This window comes from Tachyglossus aculeatus, chromosome 13 (genome assembly GCF_015852505.1).
Source record: "Tachyglossus aculeatus isolate mTacAcu1 chromosome 13, mTacAcu1.pri, whole genome shotgun sequence".
Lineage (NCBI taxonomy): Eukaryota > Metazoa > Chordata > Mammalia > Monotremata > Tachyglossidae > Tachyglossus > Tachyglossus aculeatus.
The window spans coordinates 18,465,901-18,490,059 of record NC_052078.1 but is presented as its reverse complement, the minus strand read 5'-3'; the positions used below and the strand labels follow the sequence as shown (position 1 = coordinate 18,490,059).

Here is a 24,159-nt window from a genome sequence, read left to right as displayed (position 1 = left end):
TTGTCTCCAACAACGGGGGTCACCCACTGTGACAAGCCGTCCTACTGCCTGAATTCATTTCAACCCAAATATTTGGCCCAGATATCATTCCTGACTTCACAGGAAGTTGTGCACAAGTTACACTAATACTAATAATGGCATTTATTAAGTGCTTACTATGTGCAAAGCGCTGTCCTAAGCGCTGGGGAGGATACAAGGTGATCAGATTGTCCCATGTGGGGCTCACAGTCTTAATCCCCATTTTACAGATGAGGGAACTGAGGCACAGAGAGGCCAAGTGACTTGCCCAAGGTCACACAGCTGCCAACCGGCGGAGCCGGGATTTGAACCCATGACCTCTGACTCCAAGAGGCGTTTGGATAAATTCATGGCTGAGAGTCCATCAAGGCCCTGCTGAGAGCTCACCTCCTCCAGGAGGCCTTCCCAGACTGAGCCCCTTCCTTCCTCTCCCCCTCGTCCCCCTCTCCATCCCCCCCATCTTACCTCCTTCCCTTCCCCATAGCACCTGTATATATGTTTGTACATATTTATTACTCTATTTATTTATTTTATTTGTACATATGTATTCTATTTATTTTATTTTGTTAGTATGTTTGGTTTTGTTCTCTGTCTCCCCCTTTTAGACTGTGAGCCCACTGTTGGGTAGGGACTGTCTCTATATGTTGCCAATTTGTACTTCCCGAGCGCTTAGTACAGTGCTCTGCACATAGTAAGCGCTCAATAAGTATGATTGATGATGATGATGAGTCTCCAGGAAAAAAAAAAAAAGTTAGAGACCTAACAGAAGAGCTAGGGAAGCTAAAACAGCAGGCACATTCCTAGCTAGTTGTGGGCAGGGAACATGTCTACCAACCTTTCTGTACTGTACTCTTCTCCAGTGCTTTAGTACAGTGCTCTGCACATATTTAAGCGATCAATATATACAGTGAATTGATGAAAAACACCAATCTGGACATCAAGGAGGGCAGCCATCTGGCTGCTTGGTGTCAGAGGCCGAAAACGGAGCCAGCCCAGAAACACCATTGCTCAAGGATGTTCCAAATACCTTATTTATGGAACAAACAAAGTTTACCGGCTCAGGCCTCTTTAAAAATGTATCATCTTTAAAAAGTTTACATTCTGAAACCATTTCCCCAGTTATGAAACACTCTTGGGAAATTTACTGCAAGCTGAAGCCCAAAAGAGGCCAATGGGCTGGTAACCGTATGTTGCTTCTTCCTCATTTTAAAAGCTCGTCATCCCCTGGGCCTGGAATGGCCTCCCTCTGCCCATCCGCCAAGCTAGCTCTCTTCCTCCCTTCAAGGCCCTACTGAGAGCTCACCTCCTCCAGGAGGCCTTCCCAGACTGAGCCCCTTCCTTCCTCTCCCCCTCGTCCCCTCTCCATCCCCCCCATCTTACCTCCTTCCCTTCCCCACAGCACCTGTATATATGTTTGTACATATTTATTACTCTATTTATTTATTTTACTTGTACATATCTATTCTATTTATTTTATTTTGTTAGTATGTTTGGTTTTGTTCTCTGTCTCCCCCTTTTAGACTGTGAGCCCACTGTTGGGTAGGGACTGTCTCTATATGTTGCCAATTTGTACTTCCCAAGCGCTTAGTACAGTGCTCTGCACATAGTAAGCGCTCAATAAATACGAGTGATGATTGATTGATGATTGCATAGCAGATGTTTCTGTGTTAGCTGCGTTAATTCAACACTTTAATTTTGAGATACCTCATGTACCAGTTTACCAGTTGATATTATTTTTTATCATTGATTGATTTTTACTTTATTTACCAGGTGTCCTATTTTACATCACTGTCCAGGCAGGAGGAATTTGAAGGGATTGCCAAGGAAGTTATCCCTTTGTTTTCCATCTCCTACTTTCTAACCATATTCTTTTCAATTATATCATGTTTAAGGTAATTTTTTTTTTGGTTCTCTAACATATTTGGGGGTCAAATATGGAGAGTTGTTATTATTACCATGGTATTTGTTACACGCTTACTATGTGCCAAGCACTGTTCTAAGCGCTGGGATGGACAGAAGTTAATCAGGTTGGGCACAGTCCTTGTCCCACAAGGAGCTAGCAGTCTAAGTAGTGCCCTTTCCCCACTCCTTCTTTGAAAAAATATTAATCCAGCATTTCCAATCGTCCATCAAAGGAAAGCACTAAGTAAAAATTTAAATTAGGGATACTGTTACTGCCAAATAACCTTAATATGGGCATTACACCAGAACACTGAAAACTACATTCTATTTGACGTAACATCATGACCAAGCTAGTAATGAGAAGCCGGTGCCTACCTCGCAATCCGTGGCATCCGTCTGCTTCCATTAAAGAGTTTTGCAGGAAGATTTGAAATCTTCTGTCTCGTGTAACTCATATGGCACTGTAGACAAGAGGTACATAGATTCAATGAAGATCAAAGACGGATCAAGGACTTCAAATTCTGAACTGAGAAAGCCGGAAGGCCCAATTTTGAATAATCGGGGCGTGTCAGGAATCAGAGCCCAAAGAGATTCCATTTCAAGCCTTCAGACATTAAGTGGGACCTATTTTAGACCACGTTATCAAAAATAGAATGTAAAACAAGGCATTATGTTCTCCTCCTCCCCCCCTCCAATTTTGCAGGATCGACTGTGTGAGAAACAAAGTGTGGGTGGCTGCATTTGGAACCATTTCAGCTGGACTGGCGGTGTTGAGCAGTTTTGGGATGTTGTTGTATTGTGGAGTCCCATTTGTCATCACAGTAGCCAATGCACCATTCCTTATTCTGGGTGAGTCAACATACTGGGGGAAATCCTCAGCAGGTAGCAAGCTTAGATTCATTTAAAATAAAGTAGGTGATGGACTCTCCCACCTCTAGACTGTAAGCTCGTTATGGGCAAGAACGCGTCTGCTAATTCTGTTGTACCGTAATCTCCCAAGTGCTTAGTGCAGTGCTCTGCACCTAGTAAGTGCTCAGTAAACACCATCGATTAACTGATTGATTATACTAACGGGCAAGCCTGAGTCCTATCACACAGGCTTTGTGGCTGACAGCTTGCTCGGAAGAATCGATTGCCTTGATGCAGAGGGACTAAGGAGGGGGCAGGACCAGGGTGCGGTTGGGAATGTCAGACTGATTTGAACTGTAAATTGTGCTCCCTCTTCCACAGAACACACTTCCTTCTCTTTGGGCCTCTGTTGAAGCTAGAGCTGAGCAATGGCAGCAGTGACCGTGACAGATAGGGAAGTAACTTTAAGCCCTCTCAGTGCCCTCTGAAGGGATCAATAGTCCAGATGGGGCCTGATGGAAATGTCACATTTGCCACCCCCCTAACATGCAATATCACCAAATGTAGTGTAGAGATTCTGCGCCAAATTCGATGAATAGTATTTCATGACACGAATGTTTGGAAGTCTTCCCTACCTCAAGGGTCCAAGTTTCATATTTTGGATTGCACCCTCTTCAGCAGAGATTGTGATATTTCTTGCCCCAACTTCCTTCTTCACAGATAGCCCTGCAGTTGGTAGTGGAAAGAGCACTAGGAATCTGGATGTCTAGATTCCAGGCCCAGTTCTGTCTGTTGTGCCATGCCATCAGTTGTGAAGGTTTCTGAACCCCCCCCAAACCACCTACATCACTCCACGAGGTAGTCAGGCCCAGCAGGAACCCTGAAAAGTAGCTGGCCAATGTGAGTAGCAAAGACCGCAGCATAAAGAAGCAACAGCTGTCCGGGTCTTAGTGCCATGGCATAGCATTGGGATTCTGCTGTTGTCACTTTGGCTGTAAGTGGATCAAGGGATGGCATTTATCCCTTGTACATTAAAAAAAACAAAACCCAAAAACACACTTGACACACGCTCTGCAGTGTGCTGCATCCCTGCCACTATTCAGTTGAGGCACCTCCCAGCACTTAGAACAGTGCTTTGCACGTAGTAAGCGCTTAAAAAATGCCATCATCCTTAGTGGCCCAGCAGGAACATGACTGTGTCTAAGTGTGTCGACCCCAGCACTTAGTCATTCATTAAATGCTTACTATGTGTCAAGCAGTTCTAAGAGCTTGGGAGAGTACAATAAGACAATATAACAGACACATTCCCTGCCCACAGCAAACTTATAGACTAGAGGGGGAGACAGACATTAATACGAATAAGTAAATTACGGATACGTACATAAGTGCCGTGGGGTTGATAGGAGGGATGAATAGAGGCAGCGAGTCGGAGTGACGCAGAAGGAAGTGGAAGGAAATGAGGGCTTAGCCAGGGAAGGCCTTTTGGAGGAGATGGGCCTTCAATAAGGCTTTGAAGCAGGGGAGAGTAACTGGGTGGAGATGGAGAATAGAAGGAGACCCAGAACTAAACCCTGAGGGACACCCACAGTCGGGGTGGGAGGCAGAGGAAGAGCCCACGAGAAAGACTGAGAATGAGCGGCCAGAGAGATAGGAGGAGAACCAGTGTCAGTGAAGCTGAGTTTGGATAACGTTTCTAGGAGAAGGGGATAGTCGACAGTGTCGAAGGCAGCTGAGAGGTTGAGGAGAATTAGGATGGAGCAGTGGCCATTGGATTTGGCAAGAAGATCACTTGTGACCTTTGAGAGGGCAGTTTCTGGGGAATGAAGGGGACAGAAGCCATTCGTTCATTCAGTCGTATTTATTGAGCGCTTCCCGTGTGCAGAGCACTGTACTAAGGGCTTGGGAAGTACAAGTTGGCAACATATAGAGACGGTCCGGTCCCTACCCAACAGCGGGATCACAGTCTAGATGCGGGGAGACAGACAACAAATTAGAATTAGGATGGAGCAGTGGCCATTGGATTTGGCAAGAAGATCATTTGTGACCTTTGAGAGGGCAGTTTCTGTGAAATGAAGGGGACAGAAGCCATTCGTTCATTCAGTCGTATTTATTGAGCGCTTACCGTGTGCAGAGCACTGTATGAAGCGCTTGGGAAGTACAAGTTGGCAACATATAGAGACGGTCCCTACCCAACAGCGGGATCACAGTCTAGATGGGGGGAGACAGACAACAAATTAGAATTAGGATGGAGCAGTGGCCATTGGATTTGGCAAGAAGATCATTTGTGACCTTTGAGAGGGCAGTTTCTGTGAAATGAAGGGGACAGAAGCCATTCGTTCATTCAGTCGTATTTATTGAGCGCTTCCCGTGTGCAGAGCACTGTACTAAGCGCTTGGGAAGTACAAGTTGGCAACATATAGAGACGGTCCCTACCCAACAGCGGGATCACAGTCTAGATGGGGGGAGACAGACAACAAAACAAAACATATTAACAAAATAAAATAAATAGAATAAATATGTACAAGTAAAATAAATATGTACAAACATATATACATATTTACAGGTGCTGTGGGGAGGGGAAGGAGGTAAGGCTGGGGGGACGGGGAGGGGGAGAGAAAGGAGGGGGCTCAGTGTGGGAAGGCCTCCTGGAGGAGGTGAGCTCTCAGTAGGGCTTTGACGGGAGGAAGAGAGCTAACTTGGCGGATTTGCGGAGGGAGAACATTCCAGGCCAGGGGGAGGATGTGGGCCGGGGGTTGACGGCGGGACAGGCGAGAACGAGGCACAGTGGAGAACGAGGAGGTTAGTGGCAGAGGAGCGGAGGGTGCGGGCTGGGCTGGAGAAGGGAAGAAGGGAGCTGAGGTAGGAGGGGGCGAGGTGATGGACAGCCTTGAAGCCGAGAGTGAGGGGTTTTTGCCTGATGCGTAGGTTGATTGGTAGCCACTGGAGATTTTTGAGGAGGGGAGTAACATGCCCAGAGCGTCTCTGCACAAAGATGATCCGGGCAGCAGTGTGAAGTATAGATTGAAGTGGGCCAGATTGGAGGGGGTCCGAGAAAACTGGAGAAGAGGAACTTGAGAAAGCAAGTGTAGAAAACTTGCTCAAGAAGTTTGGAAAGGAATGGTAGGAAGGACAGAAAGAGGGACTGGCAACAGGGACAAAAGAGCGCTAGTGTTGCTGCACAAACCCCTCTCTATATAGTTAGTTCCTTTGTGGAGATTCTCAGTCCTGAAGTCTCAGAATCTAGTAAGGTCCATCAATCAGTCGTTTTATACTGAATGTTTACTCTGCTAAACTCTTGGGAAAGTACAATAGACTTGATAGGCACGATCCCTGCTTTCAAAGAGTTTACAACCTAGGTGGGGAGAGACACTAAAATAAGTCTCAAGTATAAAATTAATCATAAGAGTTTAAATACATGTACATAAGTGCAATGGGATAGAAGGACTAGGGAGGGGTGTGAGTATCCGAGTGCTTAAGTGACGTGGAAGTGTTGAAATGACAATAAGAGAGGCAATAGGGTAGGCAGGAGAGGTTGATTAAAAAAAGCCTCCTGGAAGAGATATGATTTCAGAAGGACTTTGAAGATGGGGAGAGCTATATTCTGCCGTATGTGGAAAGGGAGGGAATGTAAGGAGTTTGGACGTTATTGGGAGGAGGGATAAGGGACAATAACTGGATGGTGTAGTGAGGGACAGGGACTGAATCTGACCTATCTTGTATCTACCCTAGAGCTTAGTAGAATCCTTGGCACACAGTAAGTGCTTAACAAGTACCACAATTATCTATTTATATATATAATTTATATTTATGTGCATATATGTAAATTAAACTATACATCCAATTACATTTTCAACTATTTCATCCTGACCTGTTGTTGCCAAACTGTACTTTCCAAGCGCTTAGTACAGTAAGCTTACAGTGAGCCTCAAAAATATGACTGAATGAACAAACCTACGCACGCTAGTACCTGTTATTATCCTTGCACTTCCTTCCCCCCACTCCCTCTCTTTGTAAATAACGGATGTCTTCCTGTCTCCCTGCCCGAGGGCAGGCACTGTGCACCTCTCCTGTCCTAACTCATCTGGATTATTGTATCAGCGTCCTTGCTGACCTCCCTGCCTCCTCTCTCTCCCACTCCAGTCCATACTCCATTCTGCTGCCTGAACCGTTTTCCTTCAGAAACGCTCAGACCATGTTTCCCCACTCCTCAAAAACCTCCAGTGGCTGCCCATCCACCTCCACATCAAAAAAACCCAAAACTCCTCACCATTGACTTTAAAGCACTTAATCACCTTTCCCCCTCCTACCTCACTTTGCTACTCTCTTCCTACTACCTAGCCCGCACACTTGGTTCTTCTAATGCTAAACTTCTCACTTGTACCCCAATCTTGTCTATCTCGCCAACAACCTCTGTCTCCCAAGCACTTAGTACAGTGCTCTGCACAAAGTAAGCACTTCATAAATACAATTGAATGAATGAACTTCTTTTTACACAGTAGTAGATGCTAAATCAATACCACTGATTGGTGTTTTTGCAGCTTTAGAGAGTCTAATTCAGTAAAATAACCAAGAGTAAGAAGGGTGTAAAGGATTTTGCTGCTGATGAATATTACAATAAAGGAATAAGTACAGAAAAACATCAAAGTGGTGTCTTTGAACCATCTTTCCCCCAACCACTAAATCAATAATGAAATGCGACATAGTTTTCCCACAACCCAAGGTATTTCAAGAACACAACTGCCACAATGTAGCAGAAATGCCCGTACTATATTAGCCATTTTGTTAAGTCATTTTCAGTAATGGGAAGGGTTTGTCATTTTAGAAAGATTAATTCAGTCGTATTAATAATAATGATAGCATTTATTAAGCGCTTACTATGTGCAAAGCACTGTTCTAAGCGCTGGGGAGGTTACAAGGTGATCAGGTTGTCCCGTGGGGGCTCACAGTCTTCATCCCCATTTTACAGATGAAGGAACTGAGGCACAGAGAAGTCAAGTGACTTGCCCAAAGTCACACAGCTGATAATTGGCCGAGCCGGGATTGGGACCCATGACCTCTGACTCCAAAGCCCGCGCTGTTTTCCACTGAGCCACGCTGCTTCTCTCATTGAGTGCTTACTGTGGGCGGAGCGCTGTACTAAGCGCATGGGAGAGTACAATACACCAATAAACAGACACATTCCCTGCCCATACAAGCTTACAATTTAGAGGGGGGAGACAGACGTTAATATACGTGTTATAGCTATGTACATAAGTGCTGTGGGGCTGGAAGGGGTAATAACAAAGGGAGCAAGAAGTCAGGGCCAAGCGGGGGGGGGGGGGGGCTGTGTGTGTGTGTGTGTGTGTGTGTGTGTGTGTGTGTTTTGCCGGGGTTGCGGGGGGGGGCTTCAGGTGGGGATGTGCCTTCAATAAGGCCTTGAAGGGGCAGGGAGAGTAATTGTCTGTTGGATTTGATGAGGGAGGGCATTCTAGGCCAGAGGCAGAACATAGGTGAGGGGTCGGTGGCGAGATCGAGTCACAGTGAGAAATGTTGGCATTAGAGGAGCCAAATGTGCAGGCTGGGTTGTAGTAGGAAAGCAGCGAGGTGAGGTAGGAGGGGGCAAGATGATTGAGTGCTTTAAAAGCCAATGGTGCGGAGTTTTTCTTTGACGTGCAGGTGGATGGGCAACCACTGGAGGTTCTTGAGCAGTGGGGTGACATGGCCTGAACGTAGAAATATGAATTGTAGAAAGATGAATTTCCAAGTGTCAGATGTTTTACAAGTCACCTCATTTCTCTGTGACAGAACAGTTAACTGGGAACCAGCCCAAATAGCACCCGGGAGAAAGATGTTTCCAAGCCGTCTGTTAAATGGGAAGTGGGTAGCTTTGTGAACAGATTATATTTTGCCCCTCTTGTAGGAGTTGGTGTTGATGACATGTTCATTATGATTTCGGCCTGGCAACAGACAAGTGTGGTAGATGGAGTTAAGGAGCGGATGGCTGAGACTTATGAAAAGGCAGCAGTTTCCATTACAATCACCACTCTCACCGATGTCCTGGCCTTCTACATAGGCATCATGACTTCTTTTCCATCTGTGAAGTCTTTCTGCATCTACACAGGAACGGCCCTGCTCTTTTGTTATTTTTACAATCTCACCTGCTTTGGGGCCTTTCTCGCCCTAAATGGTAGAAGAGAAGAAGGCAATACACATTGGTTGACTTGCTTACGGGTAAATAAAACTTCTCAGCCAGAGCGTTCTGCTCTGTTCAACATGTGCTGCATAGGCGGGGCTTATGACTCAACAAAGTATATAGAAGAAGATCATCCAATGAATACATTTTTTAAAAAGTATTTTGGCCCCTTTCTCACCAACACCTGGACTAAGGTTTTGGTAGTGCTGCTCTACGGTGGGTACTTGGCTAGTAGCATCTATGGGTGTTTTCTCATGCAAGAAGGCATAGACCTTAGAAACTTGGCAAGTGATAACTCCTATGTCATCCCGTATTACAACGTGGAAAAGGAATATTTTTCCGAGTTTGGCCCCAGGGTAATGGTTATTGTTAACGATAACGTGTCCTACTGGAACGAAACTGTTCGTACTGACGTTGGAAACTGCATGGAGTTGCTAGAAAACATTTCCTACGTAGACCAGATTCTTTCATATTCTTGGTTGAGGATATACGAGCAGATTCTTAAGAACATGTCTCTGAATATAAATGATAGAAATATCTTTATTCAGCATTTACCTGACTTATTCAACGTTTCTCCAGAAGCTAAGTGGGACCTTCAGATGAATGATAGTAATGAAATAATGTCTTCCCGTTTCTTCATTCAGACGGTGAATGTTACCACTGCACTGGATGAAAAAAAGTTGTTGAACCAATTAAGAAGTACAGCCAAAGAGTGCAAAATTCCCTTGGTAGTGTATCACCCAGCATTTATATTCTTTGATCAGTATGTGGTCATAGTGGAGAACACCATTCAAAATGTCATCATTGCAGCTGGTGCCATGTTGATTATTTCTTTATTGTTAATTCCCAACCCACTGTGCTCTCTGTGGGTCACTTTTGCTATCACCTCCGTGATTGTGGGGGTAGCTGGTTTCATGTCTTATTGGGACGTCAGCCTTGATTCCATATCTATGATCAACCTTGTCATTTGCATAGGATTTTCAGTCGACTTTTCAGCTCACATTTCCTACGCCTTCGTTTCCAGCGGGAAAAAAAGTGTAAATGAAAAGGCAATTGAAGCTTTGCACCTTCTTGGGTACCCAGTCCTCCAAGGTGCTGTTTCCACAATAGTGGGTGTGTCTGTTTTAGCTGCAGCAAAGGCCTACATCTTCAGAACCTTTTTTAAGATCATGTTCCTAGTCATCTTGTTCGGCGCCATTCATGGCCTCATTTTTATTCCAGTATTTTTAACCTTTTTTGGAATTTGCAGCAGATCCAGGAACCAAGCAAAGTCAGTCACCCAGAATCGGACCTAGAACTCAGAAAAAATGCCCAACCAGCAGATAATTTCCTATGTTATGAAAATTGTGCCACACACATGAGAAAGCCAATGCCTTGAAATAATAGTAATGCCGAGTTGCCCCTAACGAAGTACACAAAAAACGGCTATTTGCCATGCTGGGGAAACTAAGGGGCAAGACTGGGGAACCACACCCAGGAGAGGACTTTGTGTGGGTCTCCTTTGCTACACAGATTAGCAGCCACTTCCCTCTTTGCCTATCTCACCCTACCCTAAACAGCCCAGGTACAGGTCTCCAGGGAGATTTGCTCTGCTAGCTGAACTTCCTAATGACGCTTAACACGATTTCAATTATCGCCTCTATGCAAATAGCTCCCAAATCTATAGTTCCACACCTGACCTCCTAACTGCACTTCAGTTTACTCTTTCTTCCTGCTCCATTGAGATGATTTATTGGCACTTCCAATTTGACACCGAGCACCTTATCTTCCTTTCTTCTATCTAGCTTTTCCCAGCACCTCATCTTCCTTTCTTCTATCTAGCTTTCCCATCGCTCTCAACAATACTAACATCCTCCCTGTTCTGTAAACTCACAACTGGGTTTCATCTTAACTTCTCATTTACACCTGGCATCCAATCAGTCAGTCAGTCATATTTGTTGAGCACTTACTGTGAGCAGAGTATTGGACTAAGCACTTGGGAAAGTACAGTATAACCGAGTTGGTAGACACTTCCCTGCTGCCTCTTAAATCCTTCCAGTTCTTTCTCCAAAACATCTCAGATTCCCCCTTCTTACCTATGTTTTCAGCTTCTCCCGTCTCTCTTACATAGAGCTGCATCAATCATCTTTATAAAAACCCATCATTCCCATCCTCAAAAATCTCCAGTGGCTCTCTATTTCTTCTCCTCCTACTCCTTCTTCTTCTGTGCCTTACTATGTGTTCAGCACTGTTCTAAACTCTGGCATGAATTTGTGTTCATCAGACTGGCCACGTTCCCTGTCCCTCATGGGGCTCACAGTCTAAGTAGGCAAGAGAACAGGTATTGAATTTCCATTTTAAAGTGGAGAAAACTGAGGCACAGAGAAATTAAGCGATTTGCCCAAGGTGGCACAGCAGGCAAGTGGCAGAGCCAGATCTTCTGACTTCCAAGCCCATGCTTTTCCCACTTGACCATGTTGCCTTCCCACAAATTTGGGAGAAAATGAAAGCTCCTGACCATCTGTTTCAGAGCTCTCCAACAGCTGACCTCCTCCTATTGCTACTTATCTACCTTCACTGCTTTCACTCCCATTCACTTTGTTCTTTCATTGATCCATTCATTCAGTCAATCAGTCAATCGTATTTATTGGGTGCTTATTGTGTGCAGAGCATGGGAGATTATAATACAAAAGTAAACCCATTCCTTGCCTACAACAGCTTACAATCTACAATGCGGGCGAGGGGTGGGGGGAGCCAGGGAAGACAGACATTAATACATTACATATATCTACATAAGTGCTGTGGGGCTGGGGAAGAGCAAAGGGAGCAAGTCAGGGTGATGCAGAAAGGGAGTGGGAGATGAGGAAAGGGGGGGTTCTTAGTCTGGGAAGGCCTCTTGGAGGAGATGTGCCTTCAGTAGGTCTTTGAGAGGGGGGAGAGTAATTGTCTGTCAGATTTGAGGAGGGAGGGTGTTCCAGGCCAGAGGCAGGACTTGTGCTAGGGTTTGCCAGTTGGCAGTGAGATAAGAGATTTTGAGGCACAGTGACAAGGGTAGCGCTAGAGGAGCAAAGTGTTCTTCCCAAGCAAGTCTCACCATCCCTATTCTCAGTTCTCCTGCCTACATCCTATTACTCATTCCATTTTTCTATCTTGGAACATTTCTTTGTGTCAACCCCGCTATTCCAATATACAGTATTGCCTTCCATTTTCAAAGTCCTTCAACAAAAACCTCTCCTTCATGAGGCCTTCCCTGATTCACCCTAGTTAAGCCTTCCCCTCAGCCAACTCAGCACTGTTTACGCACTTGACCATTTACGTGTTGTAGATGTATAAATCCATTTGTTTATTATTTTATTCTCAGGCTAATTATTGTGTATTTGTCAACTTATTCCTTCCACTTTAGATTGTGAGCTCCTAAAGGGCAGGAATTGTGCCTTGTATTTTCCTGTGTTCTCTGTGCTCCTAGAACAAAGTTATTGATTCTGCAAGTACTGAATACATAGTTAACTCTGAACCTGCATGGCTGCCTGGGCTTGCTTAAGTCATATTAATGTTTTCCTTTTCCAGCATTAAAACCTCAAACAGACCATCCAAATGGACCGCCCAACCAGGCCCCCCCCCCCCAGTATCCATCCAAGCCAGGCTCCCACCTGGAATTACATTACCTTGCTTATGTTCAGGCCTACTGGGCCACTGAGTGAAAACTATAAAAATATATTTAAAAAGAGTGGTGACAAAAATTGGTCTTCAGTCAGTCATTAGTATTTACTGAGTGCTTACTGTGTGCCGATCATTGTTCTAAGCACTTGGGAGAGTACAGTATAACAGAAACATTTCGTGCCCACAGTGGGCTTACAGACTAGTGGGGGAGACACACCTTAATATGTAGACATCATCCCTGCCATCAGGGAGCTGATAATCTAGTGGAGGAGACAAACACTAAATAATTTACAGGAAGGAGAAAGGATCCCCTTTCAGGGTCGCACCTGGAGAGTTTCCAATACTCTACCAGTTTCGGCTATGGGAGGGAGAGTCAAGCAGAGGCCTACCCATTTCATTCCTAGCTTGGGCAGTGGCTAGTGAGTGTCAGGCCATCTGCTACAGGTCAAAACTGGGCAGCAGCGGCATGGGAGAGAGTTGAGGGCAGGGACTCGAGTTTACCGCGTGGAAGGTGGCAATGGTCAACCGCTTCCATATTTTTACCAAGAAAACTCTATGGACACATTACCAGAACGACCGCAGATGGAGAGTGGGGCGTTCTGGGAGAGATGTGCCCGTGGTGTTGCTGTGGGTCGGAAACGACTCGACGGCACAAGACGAGAGGAGAAAGGATGAAGAGTGGACTAGTGTATGAGTTAGTTTTTAAATAATACAGTAAATAAATAAGACGTTCACAGCAGGAGGCAGTTATGTCAATACTGTTAATCCTGATTTACAGTTGCGTGGATTCAGGGTTTCAAAGGTCAATTCCCTTCCCAAAGTTCACCTCATAGGCACGTCTCCAAGGTAACAAACCCAAGGGGAAACCTTGTCCCAGGCCCAGGGGTGAGAACGTTCAATCGTCCCTTTCCCGTCCTCCACCTCACCTGCTCCCACAACTAGCCTAGCATTTTGCAAGATGGACTCCTACTGTCAGGGCTGTAGAGGGTTCTTAAAAATGGGTACTGTATCGGCACTACAAACAAAATGCTCCCTTCCCTTCCTCTCTCCCTATCCAAAAAATGCCACACAAATCAGAAGACTGCAAAAGATTTAATCTCCCTGGCCACAGGAACCTGAATACTATTTAATACACACCTTTGGAGTCCATCACAATCTAAGCCCTTTGAGATCACTCTAGGAATACTTCAATAATGGTTAACAGTTCTCAACTACATTCCACCAAAGAGCACAATAAAAGAAATCTGTGTAACTGGCCATCTGGCAATTCAGAAAGCAATTAATTCCTGGCAGAAAGAGCTGTCGAGAACTGTGGCTTGCCTGATTTCTAGAACTTGCTTGCCTGGAGCTGGCTTGCTCATTGTCCGAACTAGTGAGTCAATTACTTTGAGGAAGAAGAACTTTAGTAGTTACAGATATGCACATTACATAGAGCAAAATGTCATAAAATGCAGGAAATTGCTTCATAATGAATACTCACTATCCCAAAGACAAACTTAGAGGGATCAATCAACATGAGGGCAATATATTTGATCTGCACACAGTAAGCGCTCACTAAATGCGATTGAATATTTTAACTTAAATACTCACTCAGAGGACTTTTGAAGAAGAAAACCAGGCTCTTCTAAACTAAGGGTTTATAAATGCAACTCGGATGACCTTTAAGGATCCCACAACAGCCCTGAATACAAACAAAATTCAGTGTATCAGTGATATTTATTGAGTGCTCGCTGTATGCAGAGCATTGTACTAAGTGCTTGGGAGATTACAATAAAATGGGTAGAGACAATCCCTGCCTGCAAAGAGCTCTCCCAGGCTTTTAATACAGTGCTCTGCATGTATTAGGTGCTCAGTAAATACCACTGATTGATGGCTTTCTTCTCCTCATCATGGGTTAGTATCATTTTAATGGCTTTTTTGATGGGGCATTGCTGAAAGGAGTAAATACAATGTTCACAACACTCAAATCAAGACTGAGAAAGTATGCATTAATGGAACTTCTTTCTTTGACATTATTCTTCATCTTTTGGTCTCGCTGGGGTTCGTCCTTGGGTACCGTGGATCGTGAAAATCAGTGACAACAGGAAATGACATTTTTTAAGAGTTTGTCTTTCAATAATTTATCAATCTAACCCTTTGGGTTTCAACCTTGACCTGCTGATGGTTGATAATAATGGTATTAAATATTTGTTAAGTGCTTACTATGTACCAGGCCCTGTACTAAGCACCGCAGGGGATACAAGCAAATCGGGTTGGACACGGTCCCTGTCCCTCAGAGGGCTCACAGTCTCATTCCCCATTTTACAGATGAGGTAACTGAGACACAGAGAAGTGAAGTGACTTGCATAAGGTCACACAGCAGACAAGTGACGGAGCCAGGATTAGAACTCATGACCTGACTCTCAGGCCTGTGCTGTATCCACTACACCATGCGGCTTCCCCTTTCCTTGGAATTGATATAGTGTGCTTTTCCACCAAAGTATTGGCAAAAAAGAAATGTAATATTTGATTAGAAGAAATATATTGAAAACAGCCTTTCCTTTTGCCTTCTCTGTTGATTACTGTATTCCAAAGGATGAAGCCATTTCTAATTCTGGCACTAAAATCACTAAGAAAGATACATTTTTGTTTTAAGTGAGAAATATTTAATCAGGATTGACAAACTTCCTCTACGGTTTCATCAGCAGTTTCAGTCACCACAGAATACATTCTGATAAATACAAATTGGCTGATTGAAAGTCATAAATGTAGTAAGGTCAAAAAACAGTCATCAGTTCTAGTTAGGAGTTCATCAGATTCACTTACAGACTTTTCTTCTTAATAATCATTCTGAAATCAGCACATTTTTAGTTTATCTTTCCTGAAGAAGGTTTCACCTCATGTTAAGATCGGTGCTACATCGGACACCAGCCAAGGGAAAGCGGTGTGGCGAAGCGGCAGAGCGCCAGGCTACAAGCCGGAGGACACAGGTTCGAGTCCCAGCTGTAAACAGTACCACCGTCCTTTCGATCTCACAAGCCCACATCCTTGACTTATCATCATCATCATCAATCGTATTTATTGAGCGCTTCCTGTGTGCAGAGCACTGTACTAAGCGCTTGGGAAGTGCAAGTTGGCAACATATAGAGATATAGAGACAGTCCCTACCCAACAGTGGGCTCACAGTCTAAAAGGGGGAGACAGAGAACAAAACTCAAACATACTAACCAAATAAAATAAATAGAATAGATATCATCATCAATCGTATTTATTGAGCGCCTACTGTGTGCAGAGCACTGTACTAAGCGCTTGGGAAGTCCAAGTTGGCAACATATAGAGACAGTCCCTACCCAACAGTGGGCTCACAGTCTAAAAGGGGGAGACAGAGAACAAAACCAAACATACTAACCAAATAAAATAAATAGAATAGATATCTCTCTCATACAACCCACATATTCAATCACTAAATCCTGTCTAACTTTCACTTCACTAAAATCCGCCCTTTCCTCTCCTTCCAAACTGTTACCACGTTAATCCAAGCACTTATCCTATCCCATCTATCCCAATGCCCTCCCTCCCAACATCCGCCAAGCTAGCTCTCTTCCTCCCTTCAAGGCCCTACTGCGAGCTCACCTCCTCCAGGAGGCCTTCCCACACTGAGCCCCCTCCTTCCTCTCCCCCTCATCCCCTTCTTCATCCCCCCGTCTTACCTCCTTCCCTTCCCCACAGCACCTATATATATATGTATATATGTTTGTACATATTTATTACTCTATTTATTTTACTTGTACATATCTATTCTATTTATTTTATCTTGTTAATATGTTTGGTTTTGTTCTCTGCCTCCCCCTTTTAGACTGTGAGCCCACTGTTGGGTAGGGACTGTCTCTCTATGTTGCCACCTTGGACTTCCCAAGCGCTTAGTACAGTGCTCTGCACACAGTAAGTGCTCACTAAATACGATTGATTGATCTTGATTACTGCATCAGCTTCCTTGCTGACCTCCTTGCCGCCTGTCTCTCCCCACTCCTGTCCATACTTTGCTGCCCAGATCATTTTTCTACAAAACCATTCAGTTCATGTTTCTCTAGCCCTCAAGTACCTCCAGTGGTTGCCCACCCACCTCTGCCTCAAACAGAAACTCTTTTCCACTGGCTTTAAAGCCCTCAATCATTTTGCTCCCTCTTTCCTCATGTCACTGCTCTCCTACTACAACCCAGTCCACATATTTCACTCCTCTAATGCCAATTTACTCACTGTATCTCTAGTTTGTCTACCTCCCTGCCAATGTCCCACCTCTGGCCTGGAATGCCCTCCCTTTTCATATCTATCATAAGCCTTACTGAAGGCACATCTCCCCTCAGAGGCCTCATTTCCTCTTCTCCCATTCCATTCTGCATTACCCTGATTTGCTCCCTTTTTCACCCTTCCCTCAGTCCCACAACATTTATGTACCTATCCATAATTTATTTATATTCATGTCTGTTTCCCTCTCTAGACTGTAAGATTGTTGTGGGCAGAGAATGCGTCTACCAACTCCATTATAGTGCATTCCCCCAAGCACTCAGTACAGTGTTCTGCATACAGTAAATCCTCAATAAATACGATTGATTGATAAAGTCGCCACCTGAAGAAACTTAAACGGCAGTCAGTTGCCTCAGTGATTTCTAAAATAGGGTTCAGGGAGGGTGCTGTGGACCTTACTGGCCACTGCACAATTAATTAAAAAGGATAAGGGCCTTTTGAAGGGCTTACAAATGTACTCTCACCTTAATTCTCTTCAAATGACTGTCAAATCTTTTATTCAATCTGCAAAATTATCTGCAGGATTTTCTAACTCAGATTTCATCTCTCTCCCTCTCCTTCCCTCCCCACCCCACTCTGCTAAAACAACATCCACGAATACAGGAATACTTGTTATTTGGTTGTGTGAATTTTTATACCAATACAGAAAGGCAGGGTCTCTGAAGCCTGTTGAAGAAGAGCAGATTACAAATAGAGAAATCCTGGTGCCTTTGGCTAAAGAATATATGAGCCTGCCTTCTAGACTGTGAGCCCACTGTTGGGTAGGGACTGTCTCTATGTGTTGCTGACTTGTACTTCCCAAGCGCTTAGTACAGTGCTCTGCACACAGTAAGCGCTAAATAAATATGATTGATTGATTGATGTATAGAATATAGAAGCAGCGTGGCTCAGTGGAAAGAGCACAGGCTTGGGAGTCAGAGGTCAAGGGTTCAAATCCCTGCCCCGCCGCTTGTCAGCTGTGTGACTTTGGGCAAGTCACTTCACTTCTCTGTGCCTCAGTTCCCTCATCTGTAAAATGAGGATTTAGACTGTGAGCCCCACATGGGACAACCTGATCACCTTGTATCCTCCCCAGTGCTTAGTACAATGCTTTGTACATAGTAAGTGCTTAATAAATGTCATCATCATTATTATTATTATTCTAGACTGTGAGCCCACTGTTGGGTAAGGACTGTCTCTATATGTTACCAGCTTGTACTTCCCAAGCGCTTAGTACAGTGCTCTGCACACAGGAAGCTCTCAATACATACGATTGATTATGTAAATATCCCATTCTAGCAAGTAAAATGAATACAACAGATGAGAGTTTTCACTGATTTTATGTATTGATAGACTTCGCGATATAGCACTTTGAAAATTACAGTCCACAGCACAATTCTTTAAAATTGTGCCTTAAAACGAAGGACAACTGGAAAGCGACAACGTAGTGTGCTTTTCTTCTGAATGGTAAGGCAGAACATGCACTGTGATCAACTTGATGTGCCAAATGCCATCATCATTATTATTATTATTAGCGTAGTACAGTGCTCTGCACACAGTAAGCGCTCAATAAATACGATTGATGATGATGATATTAGCTTTGATCAGCAGCTTAGGGAAGATGTTGACATCAGGAGGAAGAAAGGAAAATAGCACACAGAGGCACACACAGTGCGGCCATACGGCAGGGGGCGATCTTTACCTGCATATAATATTTACTATTCTATTTATTTTGTTAATGTTGTCCATTTAGCTTTAATTCTATTTGTTCTGATGACTTCATCATCATCATCATCAATCGTATTTATTGAGCGCTTACTATGTGCAGAGCACTGTACTAAGCGCTTGGGAAGTACAAATTGGCAACATATAGAGACAGTCCCTACCCAACAGTGGGCTCACAGTCTAAAAGGGGGAGACAGAGAACCAAACCAAACATACTAACAAAATAAAATAAATAGAATAGATATGTACAAATAAAATAAATAAATAGAGTAAAAAATATGTACAAACATATATACAGGTGCTGTGGGGAAGGGAAGGAGATAAGATGGGGGGGATGGAGAGAGGGACGAGGGGGAGAGGAAGGAAGGGGCTCAGCCTGGGAAGGCCTCCTGGAGGAGGTGAGTTCTCAGCAGGGCCTTGAAGGGAGGAAGAGAGCTAGCTTGGCGGATGGGCAGAGGGAGGGCATTCCAGGCCCGGGGGATGACGTGGGCTGGGGGTCGATGGCGGGACAGGCAAGAGCGAGGTACGGTGAGGAGATTAGCGGCAGAGGAGCGGAGGGTGCGGGCTGGGCAGTCAGCCTAAGGGCTTTAATTTAGCTTTAATTCTATTTGTTCTGACGACTTGACACCTGTCCTCAAATTTTGTTCTGTTGTCTGTCTACCCCTTCTAGACTGCGAGCCCACTGTTGGGTAGGGACCGTCTCTGTATGTTGCCAACTCGGACTTCCCAAGCGCTTAGTACGGTGCTCTGCACACAGTAAGCGCTCAATAAAAATACGATTGAATGAATAAATGAATGGAGAAGGGATGCACACGGTATTCTCAGCCTCATGTGCTCCCACTAATCATATCTCCCTTTCAGTAGCATCATGTAACAGTCCCGTCAAACTCGGACAGCATGCTGCCTGGCGGAAAGAGCACAGGCCTGGGAGTTAGAGGCCGTGAGGTCTAATCCTCATGTCTGCTGTGTGACCCTGGGCAAGTCACTTAACTTCTCTGTGCCTCAGCTACCTCATCTGTAAAATGGGGATTAAAAGTGTGGGCCCCATGTGGGACCTGATTAGGTCCAACCTGATTAACTTGTATATACCCCAGGGCTTGGCACGTAGTAAGCGCTTAACAAGTACCATTATTATATCACCCCTCCAGCCAGTTCTGGGGCTTATGAATGTATTTATACCTTCCTCAACACTTTTGTATATGTGGACTCAATTACAATTCGGATCACAGCGTTTTAATTCCCAAATCTTGGCTGGTGGTGGAGAGATCATACCCTCATCTGTTTGGACAACATGCAATGATGCACTGGATTGGCAAGTTTCAAACAATAACGGCTGCATCCCTGGGTTGTATGTAGCATGGGGGTGGTTGTAACAAATGTCGCCTGGCCTGTGCTTGCCTCTCCCTACCCGCACAGGGATGTTGAGAGGATTAAATCTGAGAAGACTTTTAAGAAGGGTTGAGGGAGAAAATGCACTAAATTCAATAATAATAATGATAGAGAAGCAGCATGGCTCAGTGGAAAGAGCCCGGGCTTTGGAGTCAGAGGTCAGGGGTTTGAATCCCGGCTCCACCACATGTCTGCTGTGTGACCTTGGGCAAGTCACGTAACTTCTCTGAGCCTCAGTTACCTCATCTGCAAAATGGGATTGACTGTGAGCCCCACGTGGGACAACTTAAACACCTTGTATCCTCCCCAGCGCTTAGAACAGTGCTTTGCACATAGTAAGCGCTTAACAAATGCCATCATCATCATCATCGTCATGGCATTTATTAGGTGCTTATTAAGTGCAAAGCACTGTTCTAAGTGCTGGGGAGGTTACAAGGTGATCAGGTTGTCCCACATGGGGCTCACAGTCTTGACCCCCATTTTACAGATGAGGGAACTGAGGCACAGAGAAGTGAAGTGACTTGTCCAAAGTCACACAACTGACAATTGGCGGAGCCGGGATTTAAACCCATGAACTCTGACTCCAAAGCCCGGGCGCTTTCCAGTGAGCCACACTCTCCAATTCAAGGTATTATATATAATCCCTCTCCCTTTCTCACCATGGGGTCTCCCTTCCTACTTCTTTTTTTATGGTCTTTGTTAAGTGCGTACTATGTGCCAGGCACTGTACTACACGCTGGGATAGGAATAGAAGATGGGACACAGTCCACGTGGGGCTCACACTCTTAATCCCTTAATCACACTCTTAATCTTAATTTGACAGTTGAGGTCACTAAGGCACAGAGAAGGGAAATGGCTTGTGCGAAGACACACAGCAGACAAGCGGCAGAGTCGGAACTAAAACCCAGGTCCTTCTAACTCCCGGGCCTGTGCCCTAGCAACTAGGCCATTCTATTTCTCCTTACATTTGTTCAGTGCGTTTTTAGTGCCTGCTGCCTGGTAATGGGAAGTATTAATTGCTACCGATTAATTGTAGAGGGAGTCGGATCATGGCAGGGATAACTGACCGCTCTCCTCCTGCTCTCCGTCAAGACCTTGGGTTGCTTTTGAAAGCGTTTCTGCTGAAGCTGCCGAAACAGATAACCGTCAGTGATACGGCTACCACCCCATCATCATCATCATCAATCGTATTTATTGAGCGCTTACTATGTGCAGAGCACTGTACTAAGCGCTTGGGAAGTACAAATTGGCAACATATAGAGACAGTCCCTACCCAACAATGGGCTCACAGTCTATTGTGATCTCTCCACCACCAGCCAAGATTTGGGAATTAAAACGCTGTGATCCGAATTGTAATTGAGTCCACATATACTAAACAAAAGTGTTGAGGAAGGTATAAATACATTCATAAGTCCTAGAACTGGCTGGAGGGGTGATATAATAATGGTACTTGTTAAGCGCTTACTACGTGCCAAGCACTGGGGTATATACAAAGGGGGAGACGGAGAACAAAACCAAACATACTAGCAAAATAAAATCCCCATCCGACTCCAACTCTATCCTGTCCTGCCACGTTCAAGTCACTCCGATGGCAACTCCCCTCTCCGTACCCCACCAGGGTGGAACGGCGCCGCTCCAAAACCAACAGCATTGTCCTAAGACGGGGCAGCAAAAATGCAGACATTAGCACCACCTTCCCCTGATGTGTTCCAGACACTGGAAATATCCGCCAAATCCTACTGAATGCGAACTCCGCAGTGGAGATATTTCCTTTACTCTTTCTGGGGAAATTAAGTTCTGGAAATGCCCTGCCCAGTTCCTGGAAGAAGCTGCCGCAGCTAACGGGGTGGGAAAGGGGAGAGAGCCTGGGGCCTCAGGGGTGGGGAAATCAGAAGGGAATGGAGGCCAGGAGGCCCTGGGCGCCGGCTGACAGCTCATCAGCTGTTTCTAAATCCTCCCCCTCCTTGCTTGGGTTCTCCAAAACAGGGGTCAGCGGCCTCTTTTTGCAAAAGAGCCGAACAGTGATGAAACGAGCAGTTGAACAGGTAAAGTGGGTAACTAATACCGCCCCCACTATGATCATCATCATCGATCGTATTTATTGAGCGCTTACTATGTGCAGAGCACTGTACTAAGCACTTGGGACGTACAAATTGGCAACATATAGAGACAGTCCCTACCCAACATTGGGCTCACAGTCTAAAAGAGTGTGGCTCACTGGAAAGCGCACGGGCTTTGGAGTTCATGGGTTCAAATCCCGGCTCCGCCAATTGTCAGTTGTGTGACGCTGGACAAGTCACTTCACTTCTCTGGGCCTCATTTCCCTCATCTGTTAAGACTGTGAGCCCCATGTGGGACAACCTGATCACCTTATAACCTCCCCAGCACTTACAACAGTGCTTTGCACTTAATGTGATGTCTTGACATCACCCGGCATACTGCACAGCTTGATAATGCCAAGTGGATGCTTCATAGGAATATCCCAAGGGGACGGGAAAGTGAAATGGAAGTGAGGGGGGAGGAACAGGATGGGAGAAAAGGGCAAGGGAGGGGGAAAGTAGGGGAAAGGGAGAGTGGGAGAAAATGGAAATGGCCTTCTTGGGGGTTGTGGGGGGAGGCCCTAGGTGGGCACCCGTATCTGTGGCCTTCGGAGGTTTGGTGCCCACCTGTCCTGCCTGACAGAAAGCCCTGGGCAGGCAGCCCATTGTCAAATCCTTCTCCCCTCTCTCCCTCCTCTGGCCCCCGGGCACAATGGGCCAGAAGGGGCCCAACCACCTGCGCTGTCTGCCCATGGCTTTTAGGTAGGTTGAGGCTGCAGTTGTGTGTGTGTGACGGCGGCCTCGTCCACTGCAGGGGGTTCAGCGTGGGGCTCCCCACCTTGGCCGAAGGCTCCACTCAGGGATAAAGTGGACAAGCCAGGAATGAGTGGGAGAAAAGAGCAAATATGTAGGAGGGAGACAGCTGATAAAGGAGAGCCTTGTTTTGGGAGCAGACCACTGACTGCCTCATTTTCTCTTTCCTAAGAGTCTCAGGACTTGTGCAGAATGAGCTGGAGAAGGTGGAGTGTCAGATCTGGGTGGAAGCTGAGGGGTTGGAGATGAGGTAATGAATCTTGGAGGAAAGGGGGGGAAAAGGGGAAGAAAGGAGGGATCAGAGCTACGTCTATTGAGACCAAATTCAGTAAGCAACCATCATTTTCTGTTCTTGACTTTGACACCATTTATGCTCACCTTCTTGGTAGCAATCGAGGCAGGGAGTGCTATGAATGTAATGTTCATTCATTCAATCATATTGAGCACTTACTGTGTGCAGAGCACTGTACTAAGCGCTTGGGAAGTCCAAGTTGGCAACATATAGAGACGGTCCCTACCCAACATCGGGATCAAAGTCTAGAAGGGGGAGACAGCCAACAAAACAAAACATGTGTAATGCAATGCACAATGCAACACTGGATCACGCCAAAGTCCCACCCAAATCCAGCATTCTTCCTCTGACGACAGCCCAAGATCCTTTTTTTAAAAAAAAAAAATGGTATTTGTTAAATGCTTACAATGTGGTGGGCACTATACTAAGTGCTGGGTAGATACAAGTTAATCAAGGTTGGACACAGTCCATGCCCCAGATGGGGTGCAGAGTCTTCATCCCCATTTTACAGAGGAGGTAACAGGCACAGAGGAGTGAAGTGACTTTTCCAAGGTCACCCAGCAGACAAGTGGTGGAGCCAAAATTAGAACTCAGGCCCTTCTGACTCTCAGGGCTCTATCCAATAGGCCATGCTGCTTCTCAGACATGGCATTTGTTGCTGTCCATGACAACCTATCTTCTTGTTTGGGGGTATTCTTTCTAAAATCCTTTATTTTCCCCTTTAACGAGAGTTGGGGGTCCTTTGGAGGTCCTTCTCTCCCACAGTGGGAATGGGCTGGGGCAAGCACCTTAGCACGTACCCCATCTCCCAGGGCAGAGACTCAATTCTGTTTCCCTTCTCACCCCAAATCTTGGGCATTTACACCTCATCACCCTGGTACCTAGAGACAGTCCAATTGTCACCTTCTTGACTGACATCATCAAGCTTGGCATCTCGAAGGCGGTTTTCCTAACAACATTTGAAATGGAAATTATTGGAGCAACTTTCCCTTTATAAACCCTCGACATTTGGAAAGGGCTTTAATTGCTAACTAAACGGCTAGTAAAATTCCCCATCA

General features: G+C 45.3%; 1 non-coding gene across 1 annotated transcript; it reads left to right on the top strand.

Moving 5' to 3' along the window:
* The first annotated feature begins 12,888 nt into the window (after window positions 1–12,888).
* Window positions 12,889–13,026, top strand: LOC119936426. Its single transcript, XR_005453754.1, has one exon. It is a non-coding gene; the product is annotated as a small nucleolar RNA SNORA7 (small nucleolar RNA).
* The last annotated feature ends 11,133 nt before the right edge of the window (window positions 13,027–24,159 follow it).